At 33.4% G+C, this 20,114-nt stretch overlaps 1 long non-coding RNA gene across 1 annotated transcript; it reads right to left on the reverse strand.

The window, feature by feature from the left end:
- Nucleotides 1-9,718: 9,718 nt before the first annotated feature.
- LOC114076332 lies at nt 9,719-14,213 on the reverse strand. Its single transcript, XR_003577149.1, has 4 exons — nt 14,104-14,213; nt 13,211-13,289; nt 12,605-12,675; nt 9,719-9,975 (listed from the first exon to the last, which is right to left on the reverse strand). It is a non-coding gene; the product is annotated as an uncharacterized LOC114076332 (long non-coding RNA).
- Nucleotides 14,214-20,114: the final 5,901 nt, after the last annotated feature.

Raw genomic sequence — 20,114 nt, forward strand, 5'->3', positions numbered from 1 at the left:
TTCAGGGTGAGCTATTGTTCCTAGCTCGGACTGGATTCTCTCATTCACGTCCTTGAAGCTCGGACTTGATGTCCTTGAAGCTCGGACATGGACTATCGTTTTATTCTTTATTTTAGTTCTTAATTACTCTTAGACTTAGAAATTTGAGGATAGATGTTCTTGATGTGATGACTTCCAGATTTTCGGGATAATAGTTGATAAATTTTAAAATGTTTATTTATTGGTTTTATTAATAAGATTTTGAGTCTTCCGCATTATGTTGGGGTTTAGATTTGTTGGTTCGCTCACATAGTAGGATAAGTGTGGGTGCCACTCGCGGCTCGTTTTGGGTCGTGACATTTTACCTAAAAAAAAATTAATTAAAAAAGTAGAGTATGATATATACATATCTCAAGAACACAAAGAATGAATTTAACTCCTGGGCAAAAATCCTATGTGCATTTGGTGACTTTTTGATTGCTTGATCAATCTGTGGAATGACAGAATATAATTCCACTCTTAACCCCCCCCCCTACCCACCCAATTTTCATTCAAACCTTAAAATAAAAATCTAAAACTCCTAAACAAACAAACAAACAAATAATAACAACAACAACAACACAACCTTAGAGCATAGAGTCATGACAACATACCATCAAAAGAAAAATATGAGACTTTGAAAAAGTGAGATACACCATAGACAAAAAAATGAAAGTGATAAAATACAGAGAAGGTAAACCTTAGAAAAGGATCCACAATTCTCCTCGGACTAATGAAAAGAGGCCTCATTTGAAGGATCCACAATTCTCCTCTGCCACGAAATTACGCAGCTATACCTAGACAGCAATATCAGAAAAGAGAAAACATAGCATATAATAAGATAAATCAACGATCTAAAGAACAAAAATTGTATCATATTGCTCTTCACCAAACATGGATATATTTCATAAATATTTGGCACTTATGCTTTGTTGATTCTATTCCTTTTACATGTCGCGTGTTTCAAATTGGGATATTCTACAGTATAGCTGAATTTAACTCGTAACCCATAAGCTTTGAACCGTTAGGAGCAGAAGAGATTTGAGGGAGATGATCCATCATTTTGTCTATGAGGCGTTGACAATTGTTATTAATAATAATAATCTAGAAGTTGAGGAAAAAGATCTAGAACCATCGGGAATGGAAAGAAAATGTAATGTGGTTTGCTAAAATATCAATCATGCGTAATTACTATTTTACCCTTGCATGATAACATAATTATGAAATTGCCCTTGGTCGTCCCACTTCATCATGCTTCTATATAGTAGTAACTAGATAATTGAAGTCCCGTTTACGGGCCAAATATAATTAATTATTTTTTCAATTATAAGTTACAAAAATTAGCCAAATTAATATCTTATTTTATTATAGTTTCTAAAATTTTCTACTATTAAAAAAATTTAAAAAAATCTCCTCTCAGATACATTTCTATCCTCTTTCAAACACATCAGTATCTCCTCTCAGATACATTCCTATCCTCTCTTGAATACATCTTTATCCCATCTTGAAAACATCCCTGTCCTTTCTTGGATACATCTCTCCCCTCTCGGATACATCCATATTCTCTCTCGAATACACCCCTCCCCTTTCGGATTCATCCGTGAGCTAGTGTCTGCAAGTTTCCTCAATAGCAATGTATCACGATCGATGTATCCGCATGTTTGCGGATTTATCTGAAATTTTATAATTCTAAGAAAATTTTGTAATTCGAAAAAAGTAGGGATACAGCGTAATTAACCCTTTACACTATGAAAATTTTACTTAAATTTATGTGACATATTTTTCTTTATAGTCACTTTTAAAAGAATGATGTATAATATATTTAAATAACATTTTGACTTTAAAATACTCATTTTATTATTAGTAAGATGATTTATAGTCATATGAACATCTACTGTTTGTTTTATACCACGAGGTTTAAAGATATTTTTTTTAAATAAATCTTCATGTTAAGTTAAATTAAAATTACATAAACCGAAAGGGAGTGAGTACAAACTTTAGATCAATTTTACATTTATAAAATTTAAGTTTTTGTAACTATTTTCCCATTTAACAAAATTTAAAATGAAAATAATTCACAATTATTTTTATAGTATTTTTTTAAAATCAATATTCTATTGATAATAATAAAAAAAATTAATTTAAATAAGGTAACAAAGTATTTTAATTTTGAAATTCAAGTATTGATATCAATTGATAAAACATTTATTTTTAAATTGTAAAACATTCATAATCTAATATTTAATGTGCTCCTTAAAACATTCATAATCTAATATTTAATGTGCTCCTTACTCTTGACGAATGACACTAATTTATAATAATTCAAGATTGCAAGAAGTAGAAATCAAGACTAAAAAGTGCAACTCACTATTATATGAAGGTCAATATGTAATTTATCTATTGTGGAAGTTTCATATGTATATGATATATAGTTCTATGTCAAATTCATTTTTGTTTACATATATTTATACAATTTTAAAATTTCTCCTGTTAATTGGTTATGTGTTTTATTAAACTACAACTATGCACTAATTATTTTGTCATTTTCTTTTTATTCTTACATTTTCAACTCTATTTTTTTTTATCTCTTTAGAATTGTGATATTTTTTTTCTTATTTAAGTCACAATTTTTTAAGATAAAATAAATATTATTTTGGAGATTAAATAAATAGTATTTTGGAGATAAAATAAGAAATAAGATTTACTAACCTACAACCACAAAGATCCACTTTGAAACCCAGCGATAATGAAAACTTTGAAACTCTTAGCCGCGAAATGAGGGAGAAGGAGTAAACTCATTTCTGGAAAATATTGAAATGAAGGGGAAAAAAAGAGTAATAAAGACTTAGGTTTTTAGTCTATATGATAGTGGAACCCTATTGGCGTGCAATGTGAAATTCACATGGCATTTAACAACTTCCGTTAATAAGAAGGAAACTTTTGACTCAATAGTTTGACGAAAAGGGTAGTTTTGAGCCAAAATATAGTTTCAGGGAAAATATGAGCTATTTCAGATAGTTTAAAGGTATTTTTTACCCTTTTCATTTTAGTCTATGTGGCAGTGGAACCCTATTGGCGTGTATTGTGGCATTCGCATGACATTTAACAACTTCTATTAATAAGAATTGCACTTTTGACCCAATAGTTTGACGGGAAGGAGAGTTTTGAGTCGAAATATAATTGAAGGATGAATATGAACTATTTTAGATAGTTTAAGGATATTTTTGACCATTTTCTGTTAAAACTATATGAATACTTATGTTTAAAAAACATTTTATACAATTTAAAAGGAAATTACATCATGGAAGATGGTAGGTTATACTAAATATGTTGTAGTAGCAATAAATATATATGAACTATTTAAATGGTATAAATATTTTTTACATTATTATAATCAAACAAATATAAATTAATTTTTAAAAATTAAATAAAATGATTATGTGGAGTCACACATGAAACAAAACTTTTTGTGACTCTTGAAAAAAATTATTGGATTCTAGATCCACTCTGAAACCCAGCGACGAAGAAAACTTTGAAACTCTTAGCTGCGAAATGAGGGAAAAGGAGTAAAATCATTTCTGGAAAATAATGAAATGCGGGGGGAAAAGGAGTAATAAAAATTTAGGCTTTTAGTCTATGTGATAATGGAACCCTATTAGCGTGCAATGTGAGATTCACATGGAATTTAACAACTTCCATTAGTAAGAAGGGCACTTTTGACCCAATAATTTGACAGAAAGGATAGTTTTGAGCCGAAAAATAGTTTAAAGGGAAAATATGAGCTATTTCAGATAGTTTAAGGGTATATTTTTACCCTTTTCCTTTTAGTCTATGTGGCAGTGGAACCCTATTGGCGTGCAATGTGGCATTCACATGACATTTAACAACTTTCATTAATAAAAATTGCACTTTTGACCCAATAGTTTGACAGGAAGGAGAGTTTTGAGCCGAAATATAATTGAAGAATAAATATGAACTATTTCGGATAGTTTAAAAATATTTTTGCCACTTTTCTCTTAAAAGTATATGAATACTTATGATTAAAAAACATTGTATATAATTTAAAAGGAAATTACATCATGGAAGATGGTAGGTTATACTAAGTATGATGTAGTAGCAATAAACATGTTGAACTATTTAAACTGTATAAATATTTTTTACATTATTATAATCAAACAAATACAAATTAATTTTTAAAAATTAAATAAAATGATTATATGGTCACACATGAAACAAAACTTTACGTGACTCTTGAAAAAGATTATTGGATTCTTCTAGAAAAATTATTTTGACCACTAATTATGCAATTATAAAGTTATAACTTTGCCAATAAATAGTGTTTAAAATTACAATATTGACATTGGTCGTCCTACTCATGACTCTTCTATATAATAGAAAAAATAAAAATAAAAAATCCCGCACCCAATATAATTTCACATATTTTGTTGAAAAAATTAGATAAATTCATAACTTAAAATATCCCTATTTTCTCTTGGATACATCTATTTCCTCTCGAATACGTATCTATCCCTTCTCGAGTTCATCCCTTCCCCGAAGTAATATGTCATTTGCAATGTATTGGACAACCAAGGAATATATTTGAGAGGAATGAAAAATTTGAGATTTTTGTAATTGAGAAAACTTCTCGGATATGATGTAATTAGCCACCAAAGATATGAAATTTATGTACTTTATACTATTTTTTCTTTAGTAAACAACTTGAATATATTACTTTATAATCTATTTTAAATAGTCACACGACATAAATGGGTCGTTTACAACCTAAATTGAGAAAGTTTAATTCTAAAAAATTCTTTGTAGCAAGGAATTAGAGAATTGTGTTAGATTATGAGTTAAATTATTTCATGTTCAAGGAATATATAAAATGTTGATATCTTTGAAAAATTCATCGGTCTTCATATATATTCGCAAGTGGTATCTATTTTTCACAATGTTATTATCTTAGTTTTGTGATATTTGATCATAAGCTTTGCATATGATAAAATACTAATCATTGATCAATCAATTTGTAAAGATTGTTTTAAAGTCTTTCAAATCTCTATTGCTTCAACTTAAGTATAATGTGTTTGTATTTGACTTTGTCGATGAATTTTGTGATACATGTTATTATTGTCTTCCATAAATAGAAATACTTAAAAACTTGATTTCTAACTTCACAACAATAAAAACAATAAATAAAGCAACTTTATTTCCATGTATAATAACAATTATCGTAATGTTATATTCTAAATATTGAAAGTATTTATTAAAAATATAATTTTTGCCTCCACAAAAAGAAAAACAATCATGAAAAAAACTTTATTTCTATATACAATAACAATTATCATAATGTTATATTCTAAATTACATTAGTTAATTTTTTTGTTTGATACTACACTTAATGTCATGCCGTAAAGAAAACTCTGAAACTTACCCCTCACATAATAACCAATATACTATTTTTCAGGTTGTGTTTTTTTCTAATTTATTTATTTTTTAGTTTTTTCTTCTTCTATATTTCTAAACAAAGTCTTTTTCTATTGACATTTTCTTTTGTTGTTCTTTATTTTTTAACTAATCATTTTCTTTATTTTGAATATCAATATTCATTAGTATTTGACTGTTAAACGATGGCCTTGTCAAATTTCCTCTATTAAAAAGTTTATCATATTTGATATTAAGAAAATATAAAAATGAAAATTAATTTTATATTTTATGATCTTTCGATGAATACATTATCAAATTATTGATTTCTTGAAGTCAAACATTGTTCATTCTTTTAGTCATGAAATTTGATATTTTCTTCAAATTATTTAAAAACTACTGATACATCATTTTAAAGACTATTTTAATAATCAAAATACGAATTTGGTGGTCATATTATGTAATATAATTTTAAAAATATGTTTATGCAATATTCCTTTAAAGTATTTCTAGGAACAAATTAACTATTCAAACACATTTTATTTTAATTAGTTCAAAACTTTCTTTCTGAAATATGCCAAAATACATTTATTATTGTTTGTAAGAAGTTAATCGAGTAATAGAAACTCTGTATTTAAACAAAATTACAATAATATCCTTATGGGCTCACAACAAAAGTTAAGAGATGTATGGTTTCTTCTAGATTTTCATTTTGACCATTAATTATACAATTATTATTTTACTGTTAAGTGATGTTAAAATTACTGAAATGTCATTGGTCTTCCTTCTCGTAGCTCTTCTATATAATAAAAATATAAATAAAATAATAACTAGATAAGTATGGCCCGTGCTACACGGGCCCAATATTTTATTTTTGAAGTGGCTAAATTCTTTTTTATGCTTTGAGGACCATCTGTAATTAAATAAAGTAAATTTGTATTACAATACAATAAATAAAGACACCTGTTTTTGCATGTTAAAACTTTTATATTACAAGTGAATACATTAAATTATTAGATGAGATTATCAATTTTCATATTAATTAAGAATTAAATAAAAAAACAAAAAAAAGGAAGCAGGTACTCCGCAACAATGTTCTTATCATAAGTTTTGAAAGGTAGTAGAAACAGTCTAAGAATTGAAATAACAAAGCCACATAAATCAAGATTCAAAATAGACAAGAGAATCAAAAACTTGTACCAAAAAAAGGGATAGAAATAAGAAAATATGGCTATTTTCAGAGCAAAATGATTGGCAAGAGCAAAATGATTAGTATTAATGGCACACCAGTAAGCTACAGACAGAATAGGGTCGTAATTTAGTATAATTGCCTTTCTCATAGCAAGGACTGAATTGAACTCCTCCTTCCAACCAGGCCGCCAAGCTTTGTATTAGTGCAACTTGGAATAGAGAAAGTTATAGTTTTTACATAAAGATGAATAATGAGTATAAAATGTGAGTCTAGTATAAACAATTGTAAGAGAAGCTTCACATGGATAAAGATTTATTTAAGTGGTTACTTTAATTACCATTACACGAAAGACTTTTCATACTACATTCATATATAGAAGCCGCAACAATAACTTACATAAAGAGCAAATTTAAGCATTGATAAATCTGACATATATGCCTGTCTTTGACTTCAGTAGGATCAGTTGGCATAGTTTACAGGTCACCAAATTTATAAAACGGATTTCCTTTTTCCAATATAGGCTAGCTATTAAAGGTACACAATGTCAACAGGTACGACATTCCTGTCTAACCAGAGTCTAGTGGTATAAGTGTTGGGAATTAAACACACAACACACACAAATAATCTAGAGAAAAGAGAAACAGAACACAAACGGGACACACAAGAATTTAACGTGGTTCGGTTTCCCTACTCCACGACTGTAACAGGAGGATTTTATTTCACTTGTGCTACTCTAGAATTACAAATACAAGGATCATATTTATAGGAAAGCCAAATGGTTAACCTAGGGTTTCAGTAATGGGTCGGGCCGGCTCACAAGCCTCCACAAAGCCCAACAATCTCCCACTTGGAGGCTTGAAGAATTTCAACTGTCATCCACTTAGAACACTTGTATGTCTAGTAATCTTTTTCAACTCTCTCCTGCTACAGCGGCCTTCTCATCAGTCAACTGAAAGGCCCGTTGAAGCTCCCCGAAGCTTCAACACATCAGTCACGGCTGAAACTGCCCTTGACTCGTCCTCGGTCCCTACCGGCTCCCACTTGAGACACGAACTGCCGGATCCTAGAACTCCCTGAGAACAAACACTCTCCATACTCAGCAAGATATTTTCTGGAGACGTATCAACAGCTGGAATACTGGTTCTCTTGACCCACTGTCTTCTAGGAGCCTTGGCTGAAGCACGGCCGGTGCTCCCACTGCCACAAACGCCTCTGACTGGTCTTCCTGAACCTTTCCTTGCTCGTTCATCCTGAATCTGACCTGTGGCTCTGGGTTTCTTTCTTGCAAAGACAACCTTCTTCTGCCCACGAGATTCTGTGAACCGGACTTTGTTTTTCTTCTGAACTGGGACGGTCACTCCCTCAGACGGTAATCCGACAATATACAACGATCCTCTTTTTGTTCCACGAGCCATGACAAGATTGCCCCTCACGACCTTCCACTGCCCATTTCCGAACTTCACATGATGTCCCTGTTCATCCAACTGCCTAACAGAAATCAAACTTTTCGTCAAGCTTGGAACAACTCTGACATCCTTCAAGGTCCAGAAACCGACTGGCGTCTTCAGCACCATGTCACCCATGCCCGTAACATCAAGAGCTCTATCGTCTGCAAGCCTTACCTTTCCAAAGTCTCCAATAACCAGATTCTGCAATGCTTCACTGCTGTGGGTAGCGTGAAAAGAAGCACCAGAATCCATGACCCAGGAATCCACATTGCTCTCCGCGCAACAGATAAACAAATCCTCGTTGACGCTGTCTTCTGCAATGTTGACTTGTTTGTCTTTCTGGCATTGATTCCTGAAATGCCCCACCTCCTTGCAGTTCCAACATGTTACACCTGAGCCATCCCGAGCCTTTGACTGACTCCTTCTTCGGTTCCTGCTCCCACTACCTCTGTTATTTCCTCTGCCTCTGACGACGTTTAGCATATCACCTGATGATTCTCCAGAACTCCTTCTTCTGACATCCTCGCCAAGAACGAGATCACGAATCTTCTCAAAGGTGAATCCATTAGGTCCCACTGAACTGGCAACTGCTGTAACCGTTCCGGACCAACTGTCAGGCAATGATGATAACAGTAGTAAAGCTTGAACTTCATCATCGAACTTAATGCCAACTGACAAAAGTCTGGCTAAGATCGAATTCAATGAGTTGATGTGCTCGGTAACTGAACTGCCTTCCTTCATCTTTGTGTTCACCAACTCTCTAATCAGAAAAATTTTGTTTGCTGCAGATGGCTTCTCGTACATGTTAGACAAGGCTTCCAAGATGCCTTTCGCTGTCTTCTCCTTAAGAATGTTGAACGCAACATTCTTGGTCAACGAGAGTCGGATAACTGACATAGCTTTCCGATCCAAAACTGCCCACTCTGCATCAGACAATTTTCCTTGCTTGTCACCCAACACTACGTCCAAATCTTTCTGAACCAGCAAATCTTCAATCTGCATCTTCCACCAACTGAAATCTGTACCATCGAACTTCTCAATTCGGAACTTCCCATCTTCTGCCATCTCAAAGGACTTCGGCAATTCCCTTAACGGCGTCTACAGACAGCGGGCGGCGATTTGGACGATGCTCACGATCTGGACGCTCGCGGCTGGATCTGAGGCTCCTCGACGCGGCGGCCAACGGAACGGCGCGACGGACAGCACACGGACGACGGCTGTTCGCACCCTGCGCGGTTCTCCTAGCCGGCTGCTGCTTGAGGTTACCCACACGGTAACGGCGGCTACTCCTCCCTGCACACAGTTCTTCACACAAGAACCCTAGGTGACAATTTCTCACAGTTTGTGTTACAATGTTGTTGAAACCTCGCTCTGATACCAATTGTTGGGAATTAAACACACAACACACACAAATAATCTAGAGAAAAGAGAAACAGAACACAAACGGGACACACAAGAATTTAACGTGGTTCGGTTTCCCTACTCCACGACTGTAACAGGAGGATTTTATTTCACTTGTGCTACTCTAGAATTACAAATACAAGGATCATATTTATAGGAAAGCCAAATGGTTAACCTAGGGTTTCAGTAATGGGTCGGGCCGGCTCACAAGCCTCCACAAAGCCCAACAATAAGCCTTGAAATTTTCGGCTGAACAACTAAATACAATAGACTAAGTCGTGGCATTTCACAGGCTATGCCACAAACAAAGATGTAATTGACTTCAAGAAAACAAATCGACAAGAGACATTTGACTAACATGTTCGTTTTTGCGTGATGCCAATCATGTTTGAACCTTCATGGCCAATCATAGTTCATGAAGAGCCCCCGTATGTATGAAGTTTCTGATATCAAAGCCGACTTCAAAGCCTTTGCATAGTCAATCTCGAATACCTAGCGCAACAAAACACAATCTTAAATCGAAGTTGCACAATGAATAGCAAGTAACTAATCAATGGAAACACACTATTATTTCTAGTTTTGGCCACTATATGAGTCCATTTTTATCCTTTATTGTAACATTGCATTATGACTTGTAGATATTTAATCAAAAGGGACTTGGTACTCATTTTTTTAGTTTTTTTTATATAAGAAGTACATCTCATTCAGAAGAAGTGTAACTGTGTGAGCAACTAATGTACAAATGTCAATCACCAAATTCTAAAGGAAATAACCGGACATTTAAGATAACCTTTGACAGAGGAAATAATAATACCTTCTTTGGTAGTGTCAGTAATATCATTCATTGTGACTTTATCAAGGATTTGTTTTCTAATTGTCTAAAACCATCTTTTTAGTTAATGGTTTCTTTTCCTCTGCACAGTCTAAGGGTGAAGGTGTTATATAGAACTGGAACAGCTTGTACAACATTTTTCTTTTTACAGTAAATTCAGCAGCCTTTTTATTTCGAGCTTATATGGGGTAGACTTTTCCACTTCAAACAATATATTCAAACAAAAGATTGTACAGTCAGACTACGCAAAATTTATCCAAAACATCATAGAGATAACATTCCCACAGTTCATACTCAAAGAGATAACATCCCCACAGTTCATACTATCTACAATTGTTAAACATATAAGAATGAAAAATTTGGTAAGGACCTCGTTACTTAAAGACAATGATAGAGGTCCGAATCAAAGAGAAAAAGAATTATCCGGGAGACGTCATATTTCTTACAAGGTAAAAGTGTCTACTATTTTGGTATGTTTGCGTTATAGTTATCATTCAAGAAAAGAAACTTAAAGACTTTGTACACTGTACTGGTAATTATAGGGTAATAAAAACTATAACACTCTTATGCTGACTTTTATAGTTGAAACTATTTATATCAAAATGGAACAAGAAAGAATAGAATTGGCTAATGTATTCAAACCACTACATCTGAACTTTATATGGATATATTCTACAATATTGAAGAGAAGACGAAACAAAAGAGAGAGTCTAGCTCATCAAAGCCAATGTCTCTTTTCTGAAATGAAAAAAAAAAGGTTAGAAGATTTGGCTATACACAATCTAACGATACATCCAACACCAAAGATTTGTGCCTAAAATGCGTTGCTAGTTATCCATTGTAAGGCCACAAAACCTATACAGGTTGCTATATTTTCACGATATACATGTCATACTTTCAAAATACTTTCTAACAATACCTCCACTTCATTATCCTTCTATCATGGCACTATAATATTACATATTAGTTGTTTTGAAGCATAATATTTGTATTCCTTAGAACTATACATTTATGTTATCATATCAAAAACGAAAACAATACACAATCCTTAAGAAATTTCCTCCTTGTCACAACAAGATCTGGCACAATGCAATAAATATGTTATGAAACAAACATAATTAGATACGTAGGCATTTGTCAAGTCTAATGTAACTCGCTCATTGAGTAATCTAACAATATTTACCTAATCTTAGCATCTATAGAATTTCTATGAGATATTTCCTATACAAAAGAAAAGTCTACCAAAGTTTAAATATAGGCAGAGGCTATGTGATCCTAATGCGCAGACTCTTCAGTTTTGATGTCGCAGTCGTGTCGGATTTTCCAAAAATACACTATTTTTGGCGAATCCGACACGCACACCTTGACATTATTGAAGAGTTTGAGCAACATAGATGTAATCAATTATACATTTTTTAAACCAATCTTGGTGTAATTTTAAGTCTATCTCACTTCCTTTCAAAAGTTTTGATTACCATAACAGGGCTGATTGTTTAATGTATTTGTAGGTCACTTGTACTTCGTTGAATATGATCATTTCTTATCTCATGTAATTTCCTTCATACATAACAATTCTACAGACTAATAAGTCGATTTTCTTTCGCAAAAAAAAAAAAAAGGAAATCCATAATATTGCATCATAATTGAGAATGTCGTAACATATAATGGTAATACTAAATTCTAAAAATAAATTCCATAAACTGTACTTGCAGAACCATATGCATGACAATTGAGCATCCAAAGAACACTTCAATAACATTTAAAGTCAACATTGCACAAAGTGTTCGATAAATGCCATATAAATAAAATATGATGAACCTATTTAGCCTTGCACATAGACTAATAGTTCAGGGAAATAAAAAAAATGGTCAAGAGGGAGGATGTTAAGAACAAGAATTTTATAAATAATCGACATTTCCTACCCATTCTTTTAACTCTAGACTGTTGCACTTTCTGTTGGTTTTTTTTTTTTTTGGTTATAAGTTAAGTCTCAACTATGTAAAATGGTCAAGCATATTTCGCAACTGTACAGATCGTCTCTATTCTTTACCGTTGTATAGGGAAAACGTCTAGTTTCCTTAGTGTTCCAAAGAGTGAAACAACAAAAAGAATGATGACAGCCATTGCATCAGTTTCGACTATAAAAAGAATATATCGGATGGATACATAAATACTGAAATATATCCATTGTTATACAAGATATTTTAAGTTAAGAAATTTTTTTGATAACTCAATGCCCAATTATTTGTTTAGGAACGAAAGTAGATGACTAAAAAGAAACATTAATACCTCAATTTGTTGCTGTAAAAATATCTTATAGGGCTCAAGTTGAGCCTTTGGAATACCAAGGTTGTTAGGACCTGGATATCAAAAGGGAGAAAATCATATTGTGGATATTGAGTAAAGAGTGATTGTTCATTCAATGCTCGTTCTCTATATGAGAGCATATTTTCATATTTCTCTCAATACTTGCGAAAATGGAATATCTGATGTTGTAGAAATATCATTCCAGACCAAAACTATGATTTTCATGCAACAGAACATTAGGACTAATTTGAATCTCATAAAACAAATGAGCTAATATCTTTACTCAACTATAAAAAATTATGTAAGACAGTCAATGAATTTTATTTTGCGTCAATAAAATCACCAACTTAAAAGTTTTAGCTTCAAGATCGCTCATCACTTATCATTAAAACAAATTTAGCATGACAATTTTTTTTCTTATGCCATTTAATCATGAACCCACCAAAAAATGTATTATGACGTAATAGATGTTTGAAATCACCATAAAATATTACAAAAATAATATCTATACTTTGCTATGATTTCTAATCTTCTTCTTCTGATCCTCAACAACCTCTCTTAGAAGTACAAGATTGTCCAGCAGTTTACCTTCAATTACAACTTCGCCAACACCTTGAGCAGCCATTACATTAGTTTTAATAGCTATAATTGGTTGTTCATTTGGTTCCTTGTGAACAAAAAATAAATAAGAAATAAAGATCTTGTGAACAAAAAATAAATTAGAAATAAAGATTTTGGCAGAGAAAACGTTCAAATTGTATTACTTTAAAGTAAAATCATTACTTGAGTTATGGTCAACTGACATGCCAAAATTAAATTCGGTGATCATCATTACGTATCCAGGTATAATCCAGTCATTCGAAGCTTCATCAGTTGGAATACAATTTATTTTGTCATATCAAATATATTTTAATGATTGAGTGATTCTTTTTGAAAATAAAAATCTAAGTGAAGTGTTTTTATTGATAAATAGCATAGTTTAATGACTTTTCTAGATAATTTCATATTGTTGAGTGACCTTTTAAGATATTAGGTCTAAAAAAATAGGTGAATAGGAATCGAACAAATATATGAAACACCTCCAGAAAAAAATTAAAGAATGGGAACAAAACAAAAACACTCAATATCTATAATTTAGCAGTTTGACATGGAGTGTGAATTTTTAAGCCACAAAGATAATATGTCACAAATTAAAACAAAATAAGTGTCTTATTTAATTTAACCCCATTCAAATTGTAGAAATATGATATGTATACTTCTCTTGAATAGGATTAGCGTGCATTATATATTAATATCAAGAATCAAAACATCATCAGATGACCAAGAGAAAGCTCGTTTCTCTCTTTGATTTTCATTCTCGAGTTCTCTGTTTGAAATTTGTAGTAGTTCAATTAAAAGTTTCGATTACAATAAATGTCGAGAAAGATAAAGAAAAAAAAAGAAATAAAACGATCTGGGCACAATAAATAGAAGGAGCATACCTGAAGAGACGAAGATAAGTGAGAGAATAATTTCTAGAATGAAGATAGTGTGAGAGAGATTTTGTTCAATAACTCGAAGGAAATAATTTAGGGAAATTTTCAGAATAAAGATAGTGGGAAGATAACTCTAGAATTATCTATGCTGGTCTGTGGTACCCACTTGGAGTTAGCAATCAGATTCCAATTGACATGTCTACAACACTTTAAAGTAAAGTTCAACTAAAATAGCTTGTTGTACAATTTTTACTGTGGTTGTCGTCCATGTGATGGCTTTAAGGTCCGTGTTATGAGCCCAATGTAATTTCACATATTTTGTTGAAAAAATTAAATAAATTCATAACTTAAGATATTATAATCCTACCTCAGATACGTCCCTATTTCCTCTCAAATACATATATTTCTTCTCTGATACATACAAAGTACCTCTCAAATATATCCCTCCCCCAAAGTAATATGTCATTTGCAATGTATTGGACAATCAAGGAACGTATTTGAGAGTAATGAAAAATTCAAGATTTTTGTAATTCAAGGAACTTCCCGGATATGATGTAATAAGCCTCCAAAGACATGAGATTTTTGTACTTTATACTAATTTTTTCTTTAGTAAACAATTTCAATATATTAATTTATAATTTATTTCAAATGGTCATACGACATAAATGTGTCGTTTACAACCTAAATTGAAAAAAAATTAATTCTAAAGGTTCTACACAACAAGAAAATAGAGAATTGCGTTATTTTATGAGTTAAAAAGTTTCTGTGTACGGGAAATATATAAAATGTTGATATCTTTAAAAAAGTTCATCGATCTTCTATATATTCACAAGTGGTATTTATTTTTTTCACAATGTTATTATCTTTGTTTTGTAATATTTGCACCATAAGTTTTGCATCTGATAAAATACTAATCATTGATCAATTAATTCATAAAGATCGATTTAAGTCTTTCAAATCTCTATTGCTTCAACTTAAGTATACTATGTTTGTAATTGATCTTGCCAATGAATTTTGTGATACATTTTATTATTATCTTCGATAAATAGTAATAGTTAAAAAAATGATTTCTAACTTCACAATAATAAAAACAATCTAGAAAGATACTTTATTTCTATATTCAATAACAACTAGTATATGTGCCCGTGCGTTGCAAGGTTAGTTAATAAATATAATTATAATATCACTTTAACAATATATTAATATAAAAAATAATAATAAATATTCAAATCTTACACATTAAACACCAATCATCCTGAATAAAAAAAAAGCGAATATATATATATATATATATATCAACATGAACGTTATACAAGTAATGCCTCCAAATTTTCAAGGCAAACACCATGGACGCTAACTCAAGGTCATGAGTGGGATAGTTTCTCTCATGTACCTTAAGTTGTCTAGAAGCATAGGTTATCACCTTCCCATGTTGCATAAGCACACACCCTAAACCACATGGGATGCATTACGATACACAACAAACCCCTTTTTACCCTCCGATAAGGTCAACATCGAAGCGGAAGTAAGCCTATCCTTCAACAATTGGAATCTTTTCTCACATGCCTCCGACCACTCAAATTTCTTACTCTTTTGGGTCAAATTAGTCAAGGGAGACGCAATAGACGAAAAACCATCCATGAACCTCTGATAATAGCCTGCTAAACCCAAGAAACTCCTAATATCTGTTGGAGTCAAAGGTCTAGGCCAATTTTTCACCGCCTCCATTTTCCTTGGATCAACCTCAACTCCTTCACTAGAGATGATATGACCAAGAAATGTCACCGACTTCAACACAAACTCACACTTGCTATATTTGGCAAACAATTGATGTTCTTTAAAGGTTTGCAATACCACCCTCAAATGACCCATATGATCACCCTCATTCTTCGAATATACCAAGATGTTGTCAATGAAGTCAATGACAAATGAATCTAGGTTGTTTTAAACACCCTATTAATTAGGTCAATAAACGCCGCCAGAGCATTAGTGAGACCAAAATACATTACTAAGAACTCATAATTACCATATCTAGTTCGGAGTGCCGTTTTTGGTATATCCTCACCTCTCACCCTAAGTTGGTGATACCTCGGCCATAAGTCAATTTTTCAAAAGTAGCTTGCCCCTTGGAGTTGGTCAAACAAGTCGTCAATCCGAGGGAGAGGGCACTTGTTCTTAATAGTGACCTTGTTGAGTTGGCGGTAATCAATACACATTCTCAAGGACCCATCCTTCTTCTTCACAAACAAAACCGGAGCACCCCGTGGAGAAATACTAGGTCTAATGAAGCCTTTGTCTAGTAAATCTTTGAGTTGAGACTTCAACCCTTTCAATTCGGCCGGAGCCATCCGATAAAGATGGATTGAAATGGGGTTTGTATCCAGTAGCAAATCGATACCAAAATCAATTTACCGTTTGGGAGGAATACCGGGAAGGTCATTTGGAAAAACCTCTGGAAATTCACTCACTACGGGGACCGACTCAATGGGAGGAATTTCAGAGTTTAGATCTATAACTCTTACAATATGGTATAGACAACCTTCAGAGATCATTTTTCATGCTTTTAGACAAGAGATGATACGACCTCTAGGAATAGAGTTTCCCCCCTACCACTCTACAATGGGTTCATTTGGAAAGTTAAACTTCACCACCCTTTCCTATAATCAATAGAAGCAAAACAAGCATGCAACCAATCCTTACCCAATATAACATCAAAATCAATCATATCGAGTTCTACTAGTTCAACATAACAAACTCTATGGAGCAACATTATAGGGAAATTTTTTTAAACCCTTTTTGCAACAACCGACTCACCCACCAGAGTAGACACTATAAAAGGTTCATGCAAAATATCGTGTAAAATATTAAACTTTTTAGCTACAAGCGGGGGTAACAAATGACAAGGTAGCACCTAGATCAAGTAAAGAATATACATCTATGCTAAAGACTTTCAACATATTGGTCACCACGTCGTGAGAAGTCTCTTGCTCAAACCTAGAGCGGAGAGCATAGAAACGGTTCTTCATTGGAGCCGCATTAGAACCACTTGATTGAGCTTGACCAGTACACTCATGTAGACTCCTCACATTAGGGCAATCCCTAACCTTTTACTCTTGCCACAACCAAAACAATTATCGGTCCCCTTAAGGCAATCACCATAGTGTTTCTTGCCACATTTTCTACAAGTTGGCTTCTCGGTTGGTGAATTAGTACCTTTTCCCTTCTTGAACTTAGGGTTAGAAACTCTATCACCACTAGCCTTTGGGAACTTAGAAGGGACTTGACTTGAAACCCGCTTCTTAAATTTATGCTTGTCTTGTATCTCAAGCCTATTCTTTAAAGAACCTTCATCAAAAGATCTTGCCCTCATAGCATCATTACTCTTCCTTATAGACCTTGCCTCTTCTCATGCTTGGCATTGATATACCGTGTTTTCACGGTATTTTTAATGCTTTTTCCTTAAGTTTAGTGTGTGCCCAAAAGCCTTTTTGTATTGATTTTTATGTAAGTTTCTCTTTATTTGCAGGAAATCTGTCCAAAGATTAACGCGAAGTTTTTGAGCAAGAAATGCAGAAAATTTACCACATACGGAGCTTGTGACGGTCCGTCGAGCTTGTGACGGTCCGTAGGTGGCATCGTAGTGAAGCTACTGAAGGAAGATGGGGAAGTCTGACCTAAGTGTGGGATTACGGAAGTTCATGACGGACCGTCATAGCCACGACGGTCCGTCCTGCTAGTTCGTCGTGATGATCAGAGAGTAGTCCAGTACCCAAATTCCAAAAAGTTTAAGTGTTATGGAACGGAGACCCTCGATGGACCGTCGTGCTTGGAACGATCCGTCATACTTGATTCATCGAGGGCAATGAAAGAAAGCAGCAGAAGAATTTGTAATGTATAGGATGACGAAGGCCATGACGGCCCGTCGTGACCACGACGGTCCGTCAACTCGGACGTGTTTTGACAGATTTTCAGCAATTAGATTCCTTCTTTTATTAGGTTTTTGTTTTTTATAAATAGTTGGAAAAACCTCGTTTTTGGGGTTAGACACTTTGCTTGTTAGACTCTTGGTTGGTAGACTCTTTGCTAGTAGACTCTTTGATATTAGACTTTTTGATTGTTATACTTTTGGAGAATCTTTAGTCCTCGATTAATTTCAGTAATTGATACACTTTTTCTGGAATTGATTGTTGGTGCGTTTGTTGATTAATCAAGTGAATTTCTGGATTTTATTCTTTCTCATCAAAGTAAGTGCATGAATTCTTATATTACATATATGAATATTGTAATTATGACTATGGGTAACTAAACTCCATAACTAGGGTTGTGGGAACCATGGGTGAATAATGAGGTAAAATCTAACTAGAATAACAATTCTTGAATAGTGTCTTGCATGTATTGATAATTCTTTCGTTTGGAAGTCTTTTTAACGGATTGCCAACGTTAGAACTTGCCTTAATGCTACTTGCCGGACAAAGGAGGTAGATAATAGGAAAAGAATTATCAACATAGATTTAGTGTATACTATATAATAGGCTAGTGTTGATTTGTACGAGGTAATAACTTAGTCAAATATCGAATACAATGCTTAATATGAGGTAAAGGTAAGGGTTAATATAGCAACACACGTAGCCGAACCAAGGTGCGGAGTGAAATTTTCTAGATGCCGGACCAAGGATTTAGAAATACATAACTTATCACTTTGCATGCAATATACTAGGAAATAATTGTTATAGTTAGAATTATCAAGTTAGGAACGTGTGGGGAACACTTAAACCCTAGTTACTTTTATTAATTGATTAAACTCCAAGATTTGAATCTGTTAGTTGTTCACTTTAATTTAGTTAGTTATTTTCATTAAATTAGAAATAAAAACCCTCCTTTTATTGTGTTTTGTTTTCTAAGGAAATATGACTAAATAATAGTAATAATAGATTAAAGTTAAGTCTGAACTATTTTACTCGTGGGAATGATTCCAACCTCATTAGTTTAGTTCTTTACTTGATACGACCGCTTTACTTCTTATTTGAGAAGTAAGTTTGAGCGTACCAAATTTTGGCGCCGCTGCCGGGGAAACTAGCTTTTAGATTAAGTTAAACTTATTACTAAAGTTTAGTCAATATTTTCTTGATTTTACTTTTCTATTGTTTTTGAATCTTTCAGAACTAACTTCCTTGTATGCCAAATACACGGAGAGGAAGAGAACCATTGTTTCCCTACGATCACGAATTAGAGTGTACACTATGCAATATGAATCGAAACTTGGGTATTAACGATGATGATCCAAACCAGAACATCCCAGCTCCGGTTGATGTTCATGGTCAGTTATTACCCGATGATCCGGGTGAAAATCAACAAAGGGGACAAAATCCATCTCCACGCCCTCAAGAATACTACAGAGGTTATGACAATATTGCAGACTCTGATGGGCCACTTGTCTTGATCCCTCTACCACAAGGACACACCTTTGTGGTAACTAGTAGTCTGATGCAAATGCTCACTGCCAGAGGTTTGTTTTCAGGCTACCTTCTGAGGACCCACATGCCCATATAGCTAAGGTAAGGGCAGTGTGTAAAAGCTGTGTAGGGAGGCCTGATTTGGATTTGGATGTAATAGGGCTAAGAGTATTTCCTCTCTCACTGACGGGAGAGGCTGCTATTTGGTTCACTGAGCCCCCTTATAACTCAATTTGCACTCAGAACCAACTAAGGGATGTTTTCTTAGCACGTTACTACCCGGTCTCCAAGAAACTAAACCACAAAGACAGAGTGAACAACATTGTCGCACTACCAGGAGAATCAGTTAGTAGTTCTTGGGATAGATTCACCTCATTTTTGAGAAGTGTCCCCAATCACCTCATAGATGATGAGTCACTGAAGGAATACTTCTATCGGAGACAGGAAGATAATAATAAAGCGGTATTTGATACTATACCCGGAATAATAAAGCTTGGACTACTAGGAAGTCAGATACTGGAAGAAATACCTTCGCAGTGCAATCCACTCACAACCCAGCAACAG

Source organism: Solanum pennellii, chromosome 3, assembly GCF_001406875.1.
Source record: "Solanum pennellii chromosome 3, SPENNV200".
Classification (NCBI taxonomy): domain Eukaryota; kingdom Viridiplantae; phylum Streptophyta; class Magnoliopsida; order Solanales; family Solanaceae; genus Solanum; species Solanum pennellii.